Genomic DNA, 16847 nt, shown 5'->3' with positions numbered 1-16847 from the left:
CCACGGCCCTCTTTCAAGATGTTTGTGAAAATTAGTCTCCGTAAAGACAGCTAAGAAGCACGGGTTGCAGATGTTTTTAGCTGCCTGTAAACCAGATAAAAAGTTCTATTGCTGCAAAAAAGCTCCTCTTGTGTATGCCATAAATATCCATCAATTTCAGAAATCACCCAGCCTTACTAACTAGAAATGACGGGTGCTCTTTGAATGTGGGATGAGGGTTTTTTATATTGTTGAAGGTGGTTTGCTCATGTCAGGCTCTTTTCCTACCCTGAGTGTAATATCTTAAACCTCAGGGAGGCAGGTTTTCCGATTCTTCATCTCTGCAGCCCTGGCAAAGTAGGGACACCACTAATATTCACAGAAGAGGACGTTTTTCCTGATGGGCCGCTCAGAAACCTACTAAATTATATGGTCCTTTGTATTCATTCACACGTAGGTGGATAGGCATATAGAATGTTTGTTGAATGAATGAATTGGGGTCAAAAAAAGGGCATCTCTTCAAGTTCCATGTAGCCAGGAACCACCAGGCTGAAATCTCTGCCTTAGGGTGAGGAGAAGTGTTCTTAGAGAAGGATCAAGAGGCAAGGAAATAGCCAAAAGGTTGAAAATAAATTCCAAATCTGGGTTCCTCCCTCCAGAGTTAAGTACCAGTCCTATCAGTACAAGAAGGGACCTGTGGTAGTCAGTTTCCATCAGATGATGCTGCGTAACAAGCAACCCCAAATCTCAGTTTCTTACAGCAACACTATTTCTTTCTCACTTGTGTTGCGTGGCAGTGGCAGGGGCCCAGCTACTGCCGTTCTGGTCCAGGCTACGGGCAGCATTGGGTCTGCTCCTCGTGTCTCTCATTCCAGGACTGAGGCTGAAGAACAGCTTTTCTCTGGGATGTTACGTTCTCATGGTAGAGGGCACGAATGCAACAGGGACAGGGGAAACCTGTGATGCCTTCTAAGGCCTCAGCTGGAAATTATCACACTGTCACTTAGGCCCACAGTTTGGGGGGTTAATCAAGTTATATGGCCAAGCTCCACACCGATGAGCAGGGCAGGTGATGAATATTTGCTAAACAACAATATAATTTATTACTGCGACTTAGGCACCCCTGAGTCCAATGGATTTTTAAACTGGTCTCAGGAGCACTCCCCAACCCCCTGGGGCCACAGTGAATTGGGCGATGCTAGGGGTATAGGTGGGCAGGGGTCCGAGATTGCCACCTTCAGTAACAGCTCCTCCACCTCACCTGTAGGATTACCACATACATTTTCACTTGAAAGCTGCTTCTAAAAAAATGAGACAATAAAAAGAATGATCATCAGTCTCCTATATTCCAAAGAGGGACACTGAGACCCCAGACGGAGACACGTATGAAGCTGATGGGTGAACGGCAGAGCCAACATACACACAGAACGAGAACTCTTCGAAGGGCACCCAGGCCAATGTGTATCCATATAGTCATTCACCGAACACTTGCCACCCAACAACTCTGGGCCAAATTTTGGCAATCAAAGCATGCTCCTTCATTCAGTCTGTATTTTGACAGGCTACTTTGTGCCTAATTCATTCATTCATTCAACAGATACTTCCTGAGGGCCTACGATATGCCAGCCCATGCTATGGACACTGGGGATATAGCGGTGAACAAAACCAATTTTCCCACCCTATGGAATTTGCATTCTAAGGGAGACTCAGATAATAAATAAAATAAATTTTATATGTACAAAGTATAATAAGTACGATGAAGGAAAAAGCAGAGAAAGAGAGTAAAGAGTGTGAGACAGGTTATTTTGGACAGAGTAGCCAGAGAAGGCTGCTTTGAATAGATGATATTTAAGCAAAGACCTGGGTGAAGTAAGGGACGAAGCCACATGTGTCTGGAAGAAGAGGCAATGGACAAAGCAGGTCCAAAGGCCCTGAGGTGGGCGCACACATAGGAGGTTGGAGGCGCCGCAGAAGGCCTGAGTGGGAGTGTGGCCGGGCAAGAGGCTGGAGCTGCAGAGGCCCCAGGAAGGAGTTAGGGGTTCTTGCCAAGTGAGGCGGAAGGCCTTTGGATGGTTTCATCAGCAAAGAGGTCCGATCTGCTGTGCTGTCCAGGCACAGACTGTGTGAAGAGCCGAGGTTAGAAGACCTAAGAAGGCCTATCTGGCCACAGTCTGAGGGGCTGGTGACAGCTCAGAGGAACTGGGTGCTGGTTTCAGTGAGTGGCCTAGATGGTCCCAGCTTTGACCCCATTTCTGGAAGGTGGAGCCCTGGGAGAGGGCCAGGGCATGGAAGTCTATCCCCCAGAGCAGCAGGCAGTGAGGCTGTGGCCTTGAGCGGCTGCAACCAGTGAGCAGGGCCATGCCAGCTCCCAGGAGTGACTGACAGCAGAGCAGTGCATGTCCCCGGGCGGTGCCAAGGCTCTGCACACTCTTGTGGGCTGGAATTCTGCCCGGGGCTGCTGGCTGGGCTGTGAATGCCACCCAGGTGCCAGCCTCTCAGGAAAATTGCCCAGGATGACAGGGACACGGATCTGGGATTCTAACCACGTGCAGGGCCCAGCTGCATGCACCTCTTAACCACCTCCCAGCCTGACCTTTCATCTCCCCATCAATCTCCCTGCCCCCTGCCTCCCTTGAAAAAGTAAATGAGGTCCCTGGAGGGGTGGGTATTCTTTTCCTCATTTTAATTTTACCTGGTTATCTCCTTCTGACCTCAGTTGAATCGTCCCTTCCCCAGGGAGTCTTCCCAAGCATCCCCCACTTCACTCCCTGCATTACAGGCTCCAGTACCCTTCCCAGAGTTGTGGTATTCCCTTTCCCTTTGTGATTATTCCATCGATGTCTATCTATCCCATTCTATTATGAGCTCTCTGAGGGATGTCTGTCATTCTGGGGGTGAGCTGGCTGCGGGGGTCACCACTGTCTCTGCAACTCAGCAAGTCCCTGATACAAAATAACTCAGTAAATATGAGTTTCCTGCCGCTGGGGTATTTTCAAGTCTTGCCTTCCCCAAGGATTAGGCCCTGATGCCAGGAGCTGTCTTGGGAATGGGGTCCTGGGAGATTTTTTACCCAAGTTTTTTATAGTGGTAAAATACACATAACATAAAATTTGTCACTCTATTTTTAAGTGCGTAGTCAGTGGCATTAGGTACATTCATGTTGTACATCCATCACCTTCCCAATCTGCTACTCTGTCCCCGTCAAACACCACTCCCTGGCAACCCCCTCCTGCTTTCTGTCCCTAGGAATCTGGCTACTCTAGGGACCTCATGTGAGTGAAATCATACAGCATCCGTGTTTTTTTGTGACTAGCTTACTTCCGCGGGCATGATGCCCTCGAGCTGCAGCCCTGCTGTGGCATGTGTCAGTTTCCTTCCTTGCAAAGGTTGAATAATATTCCCCCGTTTATGTGCCACATTTTCTTATCTATCGGTGGGCACTTGAGTTGCTCCCACTTCTTAACTATTGTGAAAAATGCCACCATGGACATGGATGTACAAATACCTGTTCAAGACCCTCCTTCTAATTCTTTTGGGTACATCTCCAAGGAGTTACTGGATCATATGGCAGTTCTATTTTTAATTTTTTGAGAAACTGCTACATTGTTTTGCACAGAGGCTGCACCATTTTACATTCTTGCCGAAGTGCACAAGGGTTCCAACTTCCCCACACCCTTACCAATGCTCTTTTTTTTTTTTTGGTAGTGACTTTCCAATGAGTGGTGGTATCTCATTGTGGTTTTGATTCGTATTTCCCTACCGATCAGTGAAGTTGAGCATCTTCTCACGTGCTCGCTGGACATTTGTTCGGTGAAGACCCCCGTGCCGGCGGGAGGGGGTGCTGCTCATCCGCCCATTGCCGACTCATTCTGCGGTGTTCTTTATTAGATCCTCGGTGTTTCAAAGCCCCTGAAGAAAAGACGCTGAAGGGCAAGCAGTGAACTCTTAGCAGATTCGCAGCTGTCTCTGCAACCCACTTACGCCGTGTGCAGGTTTGGCCCTGGGGTGATGTTGTTTTGGGTTTTTCTTCTGAACTTCCCTCAGGTTTGGGGGTCTCAGCTCTTGAAATTTTCCAGTAGGTAAGTAGACAGGGCCCGGCCCTTGGGTACAAAGCCATAGCTCCTGTCAACCAGTCGTCTCCTACCAGGACAGTGAAGGTGACAACTGCCTCTGGATTCCTGGAACTGTTCCCTCCCTGGTCCCTCCGGTCCTCCCAGCTGTCCCCAGCCCCTGGTACTTCACCACCCCTAGTCTATTTCCCTTAACCCTATCTACACCACATAAGAGACTATTAAATGCACCCCGTCAGCCCGTTTGTGCGCCGTCTGCCTCCATCGGGACCTGAGCTGATGTGCCCGCCACACTGTGCTTGGGTCTCTGCCCCGAGGGGTGCCCCCTAATCCCGGGGTTATAAAAGAAACCAGCAGTGGGCTCTCCTGCCTCCTCCCCCACTGTGTGGTGCCTGGAGATCTCTCTCTCTGCCGTCAAGCCCGGGCTCTAAGCCTGGGCGATCCTGGCCACTGTGTCCCCGAGGAGAGCACCTGGCCTTTGAAAAGGTTCCCCACCGGGCCTTGGATTCCTGATTCGTAAAACAGGAAAACCCGAATGCCTACCACAGGGAGGCTTGTGGGCATGAGATGAGGTGACGAACATGGGTCGGCACACAGTGGGCCACCAATCAGTGCCGGCAGATCTGAGTTGAATCAAAGGTGACTGCTTGCATTTCCTGAGCAACCCTCCAAGTCCTCAAGAAGGAGGGGAAATGGTTTCTGTCAATGCCCAAGAAACCAATCCCTGTCTCTGTAGTTTTAGAAACCAAACCACATCCTCAAGAGGGTCCCTGCGGTAGCAGCCCCCCAAGAGGACCTCCCGTGATCCCTACCTCCTGGTATTCACGCTGTTATGTCTCCTCCTACACTGAGTGACCTAAACAGCAGGATATCACAAAAATGATGTATGTGACTTCTGAGGCTGAGTCATAAAATATGTCACGGTTTCTTCTGCTCTCTTTTGGATTGCCCCCTCTGGGTGAAGCCAGTCGCCATGCTGTCAGGACATCCAGGCAGCTGTGAGAGGCCCACAGGGCAAGGACTGGGGCCTCCAGCCGACAGCCAGCATCAGCTGTCAGTCATATGAGGGGCTACCTTGAAAGCGCATCCCCCAGCCGCCATCTAGTCTCCCGACGCCTGCAGCCCTGGCTGACATCTTGACTGTACGCCCATAAGAGACCCTGAGCCAGAGCCACCCAGCTAAACTGCTCCTGGATTCCTGACCCACTGTAAGTGTGTGAGACAGTAAATGCCTATTGTTGTTCTTAAGCCACTAAGTTTTGGGGTGATTTGTTACAAAGCAATAAATGACTGATACTATCGCCCACCTTATCTTGCCAAGTTTGATGCCACTAGCTCTTGGCTGCTTCTCAAAATCAGATTGATCCCTAAAGAATGAAGATTTGCCATCACAATGGCTTTGAGAAAGGATGTCATCCAAAGTGGATTAACAGGCTGGTGTCACCAGGAGTTTGGAGTTTATGAGATGGTGGGGACAAAGGGCTGTGTAAGACAAAAGGGGGAGAGGGGAGGACAGCCAAGGGAGGGGAGTGGAGAGAGCCCAGATGTGGGTATGAAGGCCTGGGCTGGAGTCTGGCCTCTGCTGCTTGCTAGCACGTGACCCTGACAGGTGACAGTGTCCTAGGCCGTGGAGCCATCATTTGCCTAATAGACTTAACTGACAGCACCATTGTAAGGATGACAGGCTGTTCCCCCAACAAAAGCCAGAAGGATCTTTTTGAATTGCAAAACCAATCAGGCCATTCCTTGCTTAGAACCTATTAGTGACCTGGCATTGCCTGGATAAAGGCTCACAGCCCCCGCTGGCAGATGCCACCTGCCACCTCCAAGGAGCCTGGTCCTGCCCAGCTCGTGGTGCCTCCCACACCCGTGCCACCTCCCTCTCCCAGCTCGAACCGCAACGCCTGCCCATTGGTTTCTTGAAGGTGCAGTGTTCTAGCTGTGGCACCTTTGAGATTTTCCCACCTGGAATGTGTCCCCCTTCCACTTGCTAATTTGTCCCTATGTTTTGGATCTCAACTTGAATGGGAAGCCTCCCCTGAGCATTCAGGCCACTCCTCGTGGCCCTCCCTGTCACTTGTAATTACACGTGTACTTGTGGGATGAATGGCTACATATCTGCTTCCCCACAAGTCAGTAAGCACCACAGAGGCTGGCCTCTGCCTCATTCCTGGCTGTGTGCATAGCTCAGGCACGCTGTAGGAGCTTAAGGTCTTGCATGGAATGAATGAATGAGCAGACACTGTGCTGGACAGTGTGAATATTCGTGTCCATCCACTCCCCCATCCCAGGATTCCACTCTGACTTCAAGAGCTTTCTGGGGACTCAGAACTCAGGCTGAGTTAAGCTTCCAAGAGCAAATGCTTCCATATTTCTATTGGTTCTTAACTGTGGCTGAGCCTTGGCACCATCTGTAGACTTCAAAAAAGCTGATTCCTGAGTCTCACTCTTAGACACCCTGGCGCAGATCTGGGGTGCACTGGATGTCAGGATAATTAAAAGTTCCCAGGCCAAGCCTCAGAACCGGTACCCTGGCCAACAGGGAGACTAGGGCCCTGGCAGAGCCCCTCTAACCTGGACACTGGGGACTGTCTCACTGTCTAGGACTGAGGGGACATAAATAATGAGAGAAACCGAGAGGCTAGATGTGCCAGATGCTGTTGTAAGGACTTCCCTTAATCAGCTCATGTCATGATCAGAAGAGTCCCATCAAAGTGCTGGTATTATTATACCCACTTCACAGGTGAGGGGACTGAGGTACAGATCAAGTAACTTGCACAGTTACCCAGCCACCAAGGGGAAGAGCCAGGGTTTGAACCCCAGGTAGTCACTCCAGTGTCCAGTGCCAGGCCACGACCCTATGCTGACCAGTGACTGTTGAGCAGTGCCCCTATCTTCATCTTAATGATTGCTTCCCATCCTCTTGGGGGTTCCCAAGCCATCAGCCATTACCATGGACCAGAGACTAGACTGCCCAGCTGACCCATTCTGGGTTTGGCTTTTCCCGCACCAAAAGTGTCCCCCTGGTGATAGAGCCCATTGTCAGCCTTGAGTAGAGACAGGTCACTATGGAAACTCGCAGCCCTACCACCGCCAGCTTCAAGAAAACCTTTTCTTGGCTTTATTTGGGGCTCTGCTGTGAAGTGGCCGAGGGGGTGCTCGCTAATTGAGCCCCCGTTGGGTCAGGATGGCAGATTAACTCATGGCGTGCAGCAGCCCTGGATGTGTCCTCTTCCTGCTCGCCGGGCACACGCAGAGACGCTGTTTCCAGTCCTCCGGTGGGAAGAGGCGTTGGTGGGGGAGGTCTGCGGGTGATTGACTTGTGGGGTGGAGTCTTCAATTAAAACATGCATCATGCACCAGTCAGAAGAAAAGAAAGTTCAACTCAAAGCCAGGGTCGTTATCCCGAGCCTCATTTCAAGAGTGCTTTCCCATGGTGGGGGGTGTATAACCTTGTCTAATAGCTGGGCTGAAATCCTTTGCGGATCCGTTCCCAAGCCCTGCGTCTGACAGTGTGGGGACAGTGTGCAGACTGCATGTGACAATCAGCATGCTGACAGTCAGCAGCGGGCCGACCCTTAATGAGGACCAGACCTGTGGTTCTCAGCCCCGTGTCCATTAGGATCTCCTAGGCAGCTTTTTAAAAACACTCTCATCTGGCCTCACCCCCATCCAGTTAAATAAAATCTCTGAGAGTGGCTCCTGGGCCAGCATACTTGGCAAAAGCTCTGCCAGGAACAAGTCCAAGCCCTCTTCCTACAGATGGGGAAACTGAGGCTCTGAAAGGAGGGGGAACTTGCCCCAGCCCTCCCAGCAGTAAGGAGCTCCGAGCCAGCAGGATACAGAGCCCCTCCGTCCCTCCAATGCTCTGCAGCTCCACAGGTGGGGGTGGGGCGAGGAGCAGGCTCAGAAAAGGAAGGTGGGTAATACTAGGGGGACCCAGAGCCAAAGAGAAAGGGGGGAGCTCTGGGAGAAGATGGTGTCATCCCTGCCCCAGCCAGGAGCGTGGGGTGCAGCGCCGGGGAGTCAAACCTCAGGCTCACTCTACCTTTTAAAAAACTGCAGGAGAGCATAAGGCCTTTCTAGTAAAGGTGCTGTCATGGGCCCACAAGACTGTGTCACCTGGGAGCTTGTTAGAAAGAATCCAAGAGCCACTGCAGACCTACTGACTCAGAGTCTGCATTTTAACAAGATCCCTGGGGGATTCGTATGCACGTTCAGATTTGGGAGACCCTTAGTAATGGACCCCTGGGATGGAAGCTACAGCACTTGAGCTCTAGTTATGTGACCCTAGGTAAGCTCCACAGTTTCCCCACCTTTTAATATGGGGCTACCAAACGTTCAAATATCAAAGCTGGCAGGACCAGGGATGGGGAGCAAGCTGACCTCGTGCACAGAGCAGAAGGGGGCAGAGCTGCTGGAAGCAAGGCGGGGTGGGGGGAGCAGGGTTTTCATCCCTGTGCTTCCCTCCACAATGCCTCTGCAGGTGGCAAGGGAATGCAGATATGTCATTTTGTTTCAAACAGATTCAGTGCTAGAATTCACATCTCCTATCCGTAAAACCCAGGGATTTAGTTCCAGTTCCATGTCTTTGTGATCTAAAAAAATAACAAAAGACATCAAAAGAGTTGGTGCTGAGGAAGAGAAGTCATTGGAACTAGAGGGAAAAAGAATGATGGGCCTGCCTTCCTCCTCTCCCTCCTCCTCATTTGTTCTTAGCAGAGTGTCACGCCTGCTTGCACCCACTGTGCCTGTGCTTGCACGTGTGAGCATTATGTGTGAAGATGTGCCTGTATGTGAGTGTGTTGTGTGTGTTCGTGTGCATGGATGTGCCCTGCATGCATGCATGTGTGTGCATATGTATGTATAAAGGCATATCCGTGCATGTACATTGTGTGTGCTTGTGCATGCAAGCATGGTATGTCTGTGTGTGCATATGTGGTGGTAGATGTGTGCGTGCCTCTGTGCCATATGAGTATGTGTTCATGTGAGTATAATTGTGTGTGCAAGCATGCATGTGAGCCCGTATGCATATGTGTGCTGTGTGTACATGAGCAAATACATATGCACATGTGTGCATGTGTGTAGGCACACGTGCCCTGTGTTCATGTGTGGAACATTAGGCAACTTAAAAGGCTGCATTTGGTCTGGGGGACAGGGACTGGAAAGTCCAAAGTGTCCTTGACATTCAAGAATTTAGCGTGCGTGCAGTTTAGGCTTATTTCAAGTGACCCAAAAGCTCACAGCTTGTAATAGTTCACATTTTTGTTACAGCAAAATGTCAGCATGGTACTTAGCTAGTGAATGAGCCTAGTCCACCACCCAGGGATAAACACTGTTTCAGGAAAACGGCTCCAAAAAGCATTCCAATTGCTAGTGCTAATCATGAAAAGAAAGATGGAGACACCTGAAACATTACTGGCTTTTAGTCTGAAAAATAGAAGCGAGTAGCAGATTAAAGAGTAGAGAGTTGAATTCTGCCCTGGCTTAGATGTGTGGTTCCGAATGAGCCCACCCTATGCTGCTCTCAGAGGAAACCAGCTCTAGCGAGCCCCCTGAGCCCCCAGGTCAAGTGAGAGAGGACGCTGAGGGCACGCTGAGGAGCAGGGGACACACTTTGGTCACTACAGAAACAGCTGTAGCCCTGCCTTGACAGTCACTAAACGTGCAGAAGAGCAGCCTCTCATTTCAGTTACATGTTCTTCTTTTCAGAGGGGTAGTTTGTGCTGGAGACGGTACCTCCGGTGTGGGGTTCTAAAGATCTCTTACTTGCTGTGAATGCAAAGGGCCCTCAGGAATTGTGAGTGTCAGAAAAACTGGGGGGAGTTGGGGGGAGTCAAACTTATATAGGCATAATATTTTAATGGTTCATCTGTATTGAGAGCTCACGATATGGCAGGCGCTAAACCGAAAACTTTTATATTAAGTATAATTACACTTATATTAAGAAGAAGAATATGATTTCCCACCTCCAGGAAGTTCTTCCTGGTAAATTCTACAAATCTTTCAGAGGCAGCTAAAATTGTTACCTCCTCTGAGAAACCTTTCCCATTCATTTTGGTAATTACTTCCCTAATTGCAGTTCCTGTCTGTCCCCCAAGATTCCCTGAGAATCTTGTTCTTCTGTCCCCAGCTCCCAGTGCCAGGCGGGAGCGTGGAGAGAGCGCCACATCTGCGAAGTGAATATTAAACGCGTCTCTCAGCTGTCTCTGGGGGTTCCAGTCCTCACCCTTCCAGACTGCAGCGGGCATCTCTGCTCCTTTCTCATTTTGGTTGAAATTAGTGCAGGCTTCTTCTACTTCAGGCTGAATTTCTTGTAAAAACACTGGAGAGCTGAGACCGCGCTCGTGGGGAGCGGCCTGCGTCCACAGCAGGCCACACACCGGACTGATTGCTCTGGAAGGCGGGACCAAAGCTTCCGCCGCTCCCTTGGCTGGGCGCAGGCTCTGCCCACTGCCTGCCCTCTCCTTGGGGGTCATCCTCTGCTGACTGAGGCTGATGCCTCCACCTGGGCCCTAGGCCCCAGCCCTTCCTGCACGTCCAGAGGCGCCCCTCCAGCCACCCCCCTTCTCTTCTGGATCTTTCTCACGGCATGTCAGCAAGTTCAAGACTCTCCATCTTAAAAAATCAGTCCTGCTGACAATGCTCTTCTGGCCACCCACATCCCCCTCTAGCTTTGCACCCCATTTCTCTTCCATTTCACAGCCATGCTCATTAAAAAATTAAGAAGAAAGAGGAAAAGGTGCCCTTGCTACTTGCATACCATGCCCACCCCACCATGCAGTCTGTCCTTTATTGGGCTTCTTCCTGTGCCCCCCACACACTCCTCTGCCCCTTCCTGGTAGCTTTGACCCCGGAGCCCATCTATTCCTCCCCAAACCTTCCTGTTCCCTCGGCCTCCCACGCCTCCCACTCTGGTTCCCCCCCCACCTCTCCTTTCTTCCTTTTCGGTCCTCCGCTCTGTCTTTCCCTGAGCCTGGCATTCCTCCAGACCCTCTTCTTACTCAGACTCTGTCCAAAGGGCATCTCCCCACGGCTGCCAGCACCTCAGATCCGTCACTCAAGGCCGGACCTCTCTCCTAAGCTTCAGACCCTCACACCAGGCTCTTGCTGGTCAGCTGTGCTTGAAGGTCCACGGGCGCCTCACACTCCACACTCTGCAACTCAACCCATCTTCCCCCTCCTGTTCCCCACCACGCGTGGCCTTCCAACCTGCACTCTCACCTCCCGGAGCCCCCATTCTGGGGACTGGCACCACTGACCACCCCGCAGCCCAAATGCCAATCCTGACCCTCTACCCAGTGCAGCGCCCCCCACCTGGTGGATCCCAGCTCTTCAGACCCACCCGCTGGAGTCCGCCCTCTCCTCACCATCCCCACACCACGTCTCAGAAGAGGCTCCTTCAGCCCACAGTTCCCAGATCTGCAGCCCCCTCGTATCTGCTCTCCTGGATCCTTTCTTGCTCCCCCAGCCCAGTTCCTGCAGCCAGAGTGAGCTTCCAAAAGGTATACCGATCATACATCTCTCTTCATCCATCCGTGTGCTCCTGATTTATTTACTGAAGACCTGTGTGCCAGACACGATGCTGTGCCAGGGAGACATGTGCCTCCGTCTTGTGTAGTTCACATTCCAGTGGAAGAGACATACCATAGACAAACACATTATAAAGAGTCAAGTGGTAATAAGTGTTATCGGGAGAAATAAAGCAGGGAAAGAGGAAGGGGTGTGATAGGTTGGCCAGGTCTATGGAGAAGCTTCTTTGAGCAGGTGACATTTGAGCACAGATATGAAGTGACCAAGTGAGCCATGGGGTTCTATAGAAGAAGCACATTCCAGGCAGAGACAACAGCAAGTGCAAAGGCCCTGTGGCCACTGGGCATTTGGAGTGCTTCAAGGACTAGTAGGCTTTCACTCTGTGTGCTCCAGCTACATTGAGCTCTAGTCCCTTGCACACTCTGTTTAGAAACCTACTCCTGGTTCTCCTGATTAGCTTTTGTTAACCCATTAGATTCGATGCCCAGCATTATCTGTCTTAGAGAAATCAGGCCAGGGCCTCACCTAGGCTCCTCTGAGGCTCCACAGCCCCTGTCGCTCCACAGTATGCAGCAGATGACATTGCAATTGTCCACTTATGGGCTGCTGGGTCTTTGTGGAGCAGGGATTTTGTCTGACTCATTTCTGTACCCTGAGACCTGGATAGTGAGGAGGGGTTTGGCGGATGTTTGAAATATGTATTGCTGCTTAGCAAACCACTCCAAATTTAGTGTCATAAAATAACTACTTATCCTGCTCTCAGATCTTGTAGTCAGAAAATTGGACAGAGCACAGTTGGAATGGCTTATCTCTGTTCCATCATGTCCAGATCTGCAAACGGGACTGAAGCCACCTGGCAGCTTCTGCACTCATGTCTCTGGTCTTTGGGCTGGGCTCACCTAGGACTATCCCTGGAGCATCCCCCCCCCCACCTCTCCATGGTTCTAAGAGGGAGCACCCTGAAAATGACAGAATGTTCCAAGAAAATCAGACAGAGCCTCATGGCCTCTCAGAGCTGTCCTTAGAAGCCACACAGCCCCACTCCAGCAAGCTCTATTGGTCGGAGCAGTCAGAAACTCATCCAGATCAAAGGGAGGGACTTAGATCCCAACTCTTGGAATGAGGTACGTCAAAGACTTTGGAAGCCATGTCTTAAAATGTACAGCAAACCCGTGTCAAATGATTGATGTTTGAACCCTGTATTACAAACTGCCACGTGCTTTCATGTACTCCTTCCCGTGTGATCCTCACTGAGCTCCAGGGATGAAGAAACGGAGGTGCAGAGAAGGGATGTGTCCCAGGTTGGATTGTAAGAGGCACACAGCCAGAGCTGATGCTGCAGGGCAGGGGCCACGTCGGGCGTGTGCCTACCCCAGGTGGGCCCAGTGAGTCTCACTGGCACAGGAGTACTCATGGCTGGCACTTATTACATGCCAGGCACCGTGTCAAGGATTTTACAAGTATCAATTCATGAGCTCATTGTAATATAATGAGACGGCAGTGTTATCTCCATTTCACGAAGGAGGAAGCTGAGCCACAGCGGTATGGGAGCTGACCATGTTCACAGTCCTTCACACCTTCCCTGTACTAGGACGTGCGCACGAGCCCTTTGCCATGTGATCCCTCTGCCCCATAATCCGTAGGGTCAGGAAATAGACTCTGTCCACTTACCCTGCTCTCAGATCTTGTGAAGTGGACAGAGTCTATTTCCCAACCCCAGGGATTATGGGCTGGCTGTGTGACTTATTTTGGCCAATAAGATGTGGCTGAAGTGACAGTGCATCTCTTCCCAGCCAGGGTCTCAGAAGACATCTCATATTCCCACCTAACCTTTTGTGCTCTAATGATTCACTGTGAGGAGTGCGTACCCTGGGTAGCTGCAGGCTTTTCAGCCTGGGGGTGCCAGAAAAACATATGCGACAGACTGGAACCCAACCTATAGCCTGGAGCCAAGGTCAAGACTAGGGTGAGGTGAGTGTGACAATTGCCTCTGGTACAAAATTCAAGGAGATGCCAGAAAACTCAGGAGTCAAGCTAAATAATATTTTCATGTGATATTTTTTAAATAAAAAGCAATGCAAAAAATCCAGTGCTATAGACTGAATATGTCCCCCAAAATTCATATTGAAACCTAACCCCCAGGGTGATGGTGTTAGTGGGTGGAGCCTTTCGGGGGTAATTAGGTCATGAAGGTGGAACCTGCACGAATGGGATTAGTGCCCATATGATAGAGGCCCCAGGGAGCTCCTTTGTCCCTCCCACCACATGAGCACACAAAGATGGCCACGTGTGAGCCGGGAGGCTGGCCTCACCAGACACTGAATTTGCCAGGGCTTTGATCTTGGACTTTCCAGTCTCTGGAACTGCAGGTAATAAATTTCTGTTGATTAAAAGCCAGTTTATGTTGTAATATGGACATGTTGTTCCTGCCTAGCTTGTGGTAGTTTTGTTATAGCAGACTAAAGGGACTAAAACAGCCACAGTAAACAAAATATCAAAATTTAAAATAAAGACAGGATCAGTATTGAAGTCAAGCCCAGCCATGTCCAGTCTAGGCTGCTCAGACTGATTCACCTGGAATCCAGTGAGTGTAAGGACTGTTTGTTGCAAGCCACTGTCTTTGGGGGTGGTTTGTTACACAGCATTATTGCCATAGTAGCTGGCCAATGCAAAAAAATTATTTGCCAACAGGACATTCAACTTGCAAATAGAACTGAGATTTAGATCCAGGCAGTCTCAGACCAGAGTCTGTGTTATTAACCATATTAACCATTAAAATACTGCACCTCTCTTGTTAAGATGCATATTAAGGAGTGTGCCCAGAATACTTAGATTGGTTCAATCCTTCACTGGGCTGTGACTCACTTTCCTGTCCAAGGTTCCATTTCCTAAATGAGGCTGGAGTCCTTCCCTGAATGCCATTCCCAGCCCCCCTTCTACCTGCAGTTGATCTTGGTCTTCTCTCCTTCAAGACAGACCCTAACAAGAGTGATCAAGGTGCCAAACCAAAGGCAAATTTTTCAGTGTACATGGCAAGAACCAGCGACTTGATTTTCTTACTTCTCACCCACGTCGGAGATGTAAAGAGTAAGAGGATTTATTGGGAAAGGATTTTTGGAGAGTGCTATGGTGTGCAGTCGGACGGTCTGCCCCTCCTCCCAAGCCTAGAGTGCTTGATGGGCATCCCTGTAAGCTGAGGGCTCTGTGGGCCACTCTTAGTCCTCTTCCTGTTAGATCCAAGAGGTGACAGACAGTCTGGGTTAGACGCTGAAGATCCTACTGAACTCAGACCAGCTTATACTCTCAGAGTGAACCGGGGCAGCAGATGAGCAACCTCAGGCAAGGAAGTGGCTTTCCCTCTTGAGTCTCACTTCCCTCATATGTAAAAAGGGACTCATCATCCTTCCACATGGCTTTGCCAGGGGAAGGACGCAGGGAGCAGGCCAGCACAGTGCTTGGTATACAGTAGGTGTTCGGTAAGGGTCAGCACCCTTTCCCCTGCCCCGTTCCCAGCATCGCCTTTGCTGCTGAGCCCCAGGCAGCCTCACGTCAGCTCCCACGCAGCCGAGGCAGACTGAAGTTTTTCTTCTGAGTTGGTGACGGGTTCAGACAGGCAGAACGGAGCAAGTACTTGGAGTTCTCAGGGCAGGACTCTCTGAAATCAGATTCCCAGTGCTCCCTTCCAAGGCTCAGGGACTAAGCTGGCTGTCCTGGGCTTGTCTGAATGGTCTCACAGTGAGGGGGATTTTCCTACAATCTTAATCTACCCACTGCCCCAGGGCTAAGAAGAGGCCTGTAGGGGAGATCCTCTCTGCCACAGCCCGTTGCACATTACCTCCATTCTGGGGCGAGCCTGTGGGATACAGACGGGCCAGCCCAGGGCCAGGGCCAGAGCAAACGTGTCTGTTTAATGACCATCGGAATGTTTGGATTGTGTACTAGGAATGTTAGTTCCTTCTTGCAGAGAAGCTAGGGTTGCGAGGAGCCGTCCGTGTGTTGTCAGGTCTGACTGCTCCCTTCCCTGCCTCCCATTCAGAGAGGAAGACACAGGCCTGGGAGAGATGGTGACTTACTCGCAGTCCCAGATGGAGGAAGGGGGTGGCAGAGGTGGGCTGGAGCTCTGATGCACGGCGGAAGGCCTGCTCTGGCGGGCCCAGCTGCCCCTCTGATTAGCCCTTCTCGTGGTGCAGCACCAGCCTGATGCAGAAGGGAGTATCCACTTCATGTCTCACGGTCACAAAACCCAGGGCTGGGAAAGCATCAGAGTGACTTGCCTCCCACATGAAACTTCTCTGAGCAAAGGACAGGAGGGGAACTGGGCTTGCAGGTGGGCAGAGGAGGGAAATGAGCTCCCCTGCTCCCCCATGCCCCAGCCACGTCTGGTTTTGCCTCCACCAGAGGCAGGTTCACCTTGCTGTGTCAGTGCCCACACAGAGGTCTTTCCCTCTGGACTGTGAGCCCCTCCCAGGCAGGGACCTCACCCTGCTTCTCTCCGAACCTTCCTTCAGGCCGGCAGCTACATGCTCAGTGGTGTTTGCCGGTTGATCCAAAGCACAGACAGGCTTCCATCTCCCAGAAGCAAAATCTTTTCCTGACCCACACGGATTTCAGATGGCCTCTGGTCTCGAATCCCAGGCCTGCTGCTCCACCAGCTATACCATCTTGGACAAGATGCCAAAAACAGGGCATCTTTCACTTGGAGCTGGGAAGTACGAGGGTGGCATGAGATGTGATGTGTAAAACACGCAGCAGGCGTAAGGCCCCGTCCCTCCTCTTCCCTCCACCCAGGGGAGCCTCGGTCCACGGCGGCACGTTCAGGGTTGCATGGGGACAGGACCTTCTCCGTCTGCCTCCACCTGCCGTCCCCACCCACATCCTTTCTCATTTCATGGAGGGCACTGCTTGTCTAGTGCTTATTAAATACTGTCCAGGAAGTTGAACAGCATATCAACCACACACAGACATGGGCCATTTCCTCATCTCAAGGGTCAACAGTCCAAGTGAGGCAGCCCACTATTGACATTCAGGGCCAGACAATCCTTTACTGTGGGGGCCATCCTGGGCACTGCAGGGGGCTCAGCAGCAGCCCTGGCCTCTACCCACCAGATGCCAGTAGTGCCCCCCACTAAGTCTTGACAATCAAAAATGTTTCCAGGCATTGCCAAATGTCCCCAGGGGGGAAATCACTGTGTGGATTACACTGAACTTGGACACATGGGGACTCCAAAGGGCTGACAGTCCACGGGAGCCTCTCCTGTCTGACTT

This window comes from Manis javanica, chromosome 10 (assembly GCF_040802235.1).
Source record: "Manis javanica isolate MJ-LG chromosome 10, MJ_LKY, whole genome shotgun sequence".
Lineage (NCBI taxonomy): Eukaryota > Metazoa > Chordata > Mammalia > Pholidota > Manidae > Manis > Manis javanica.
This window is presented reverse-complemented; position numbering follows the sequence as displayed.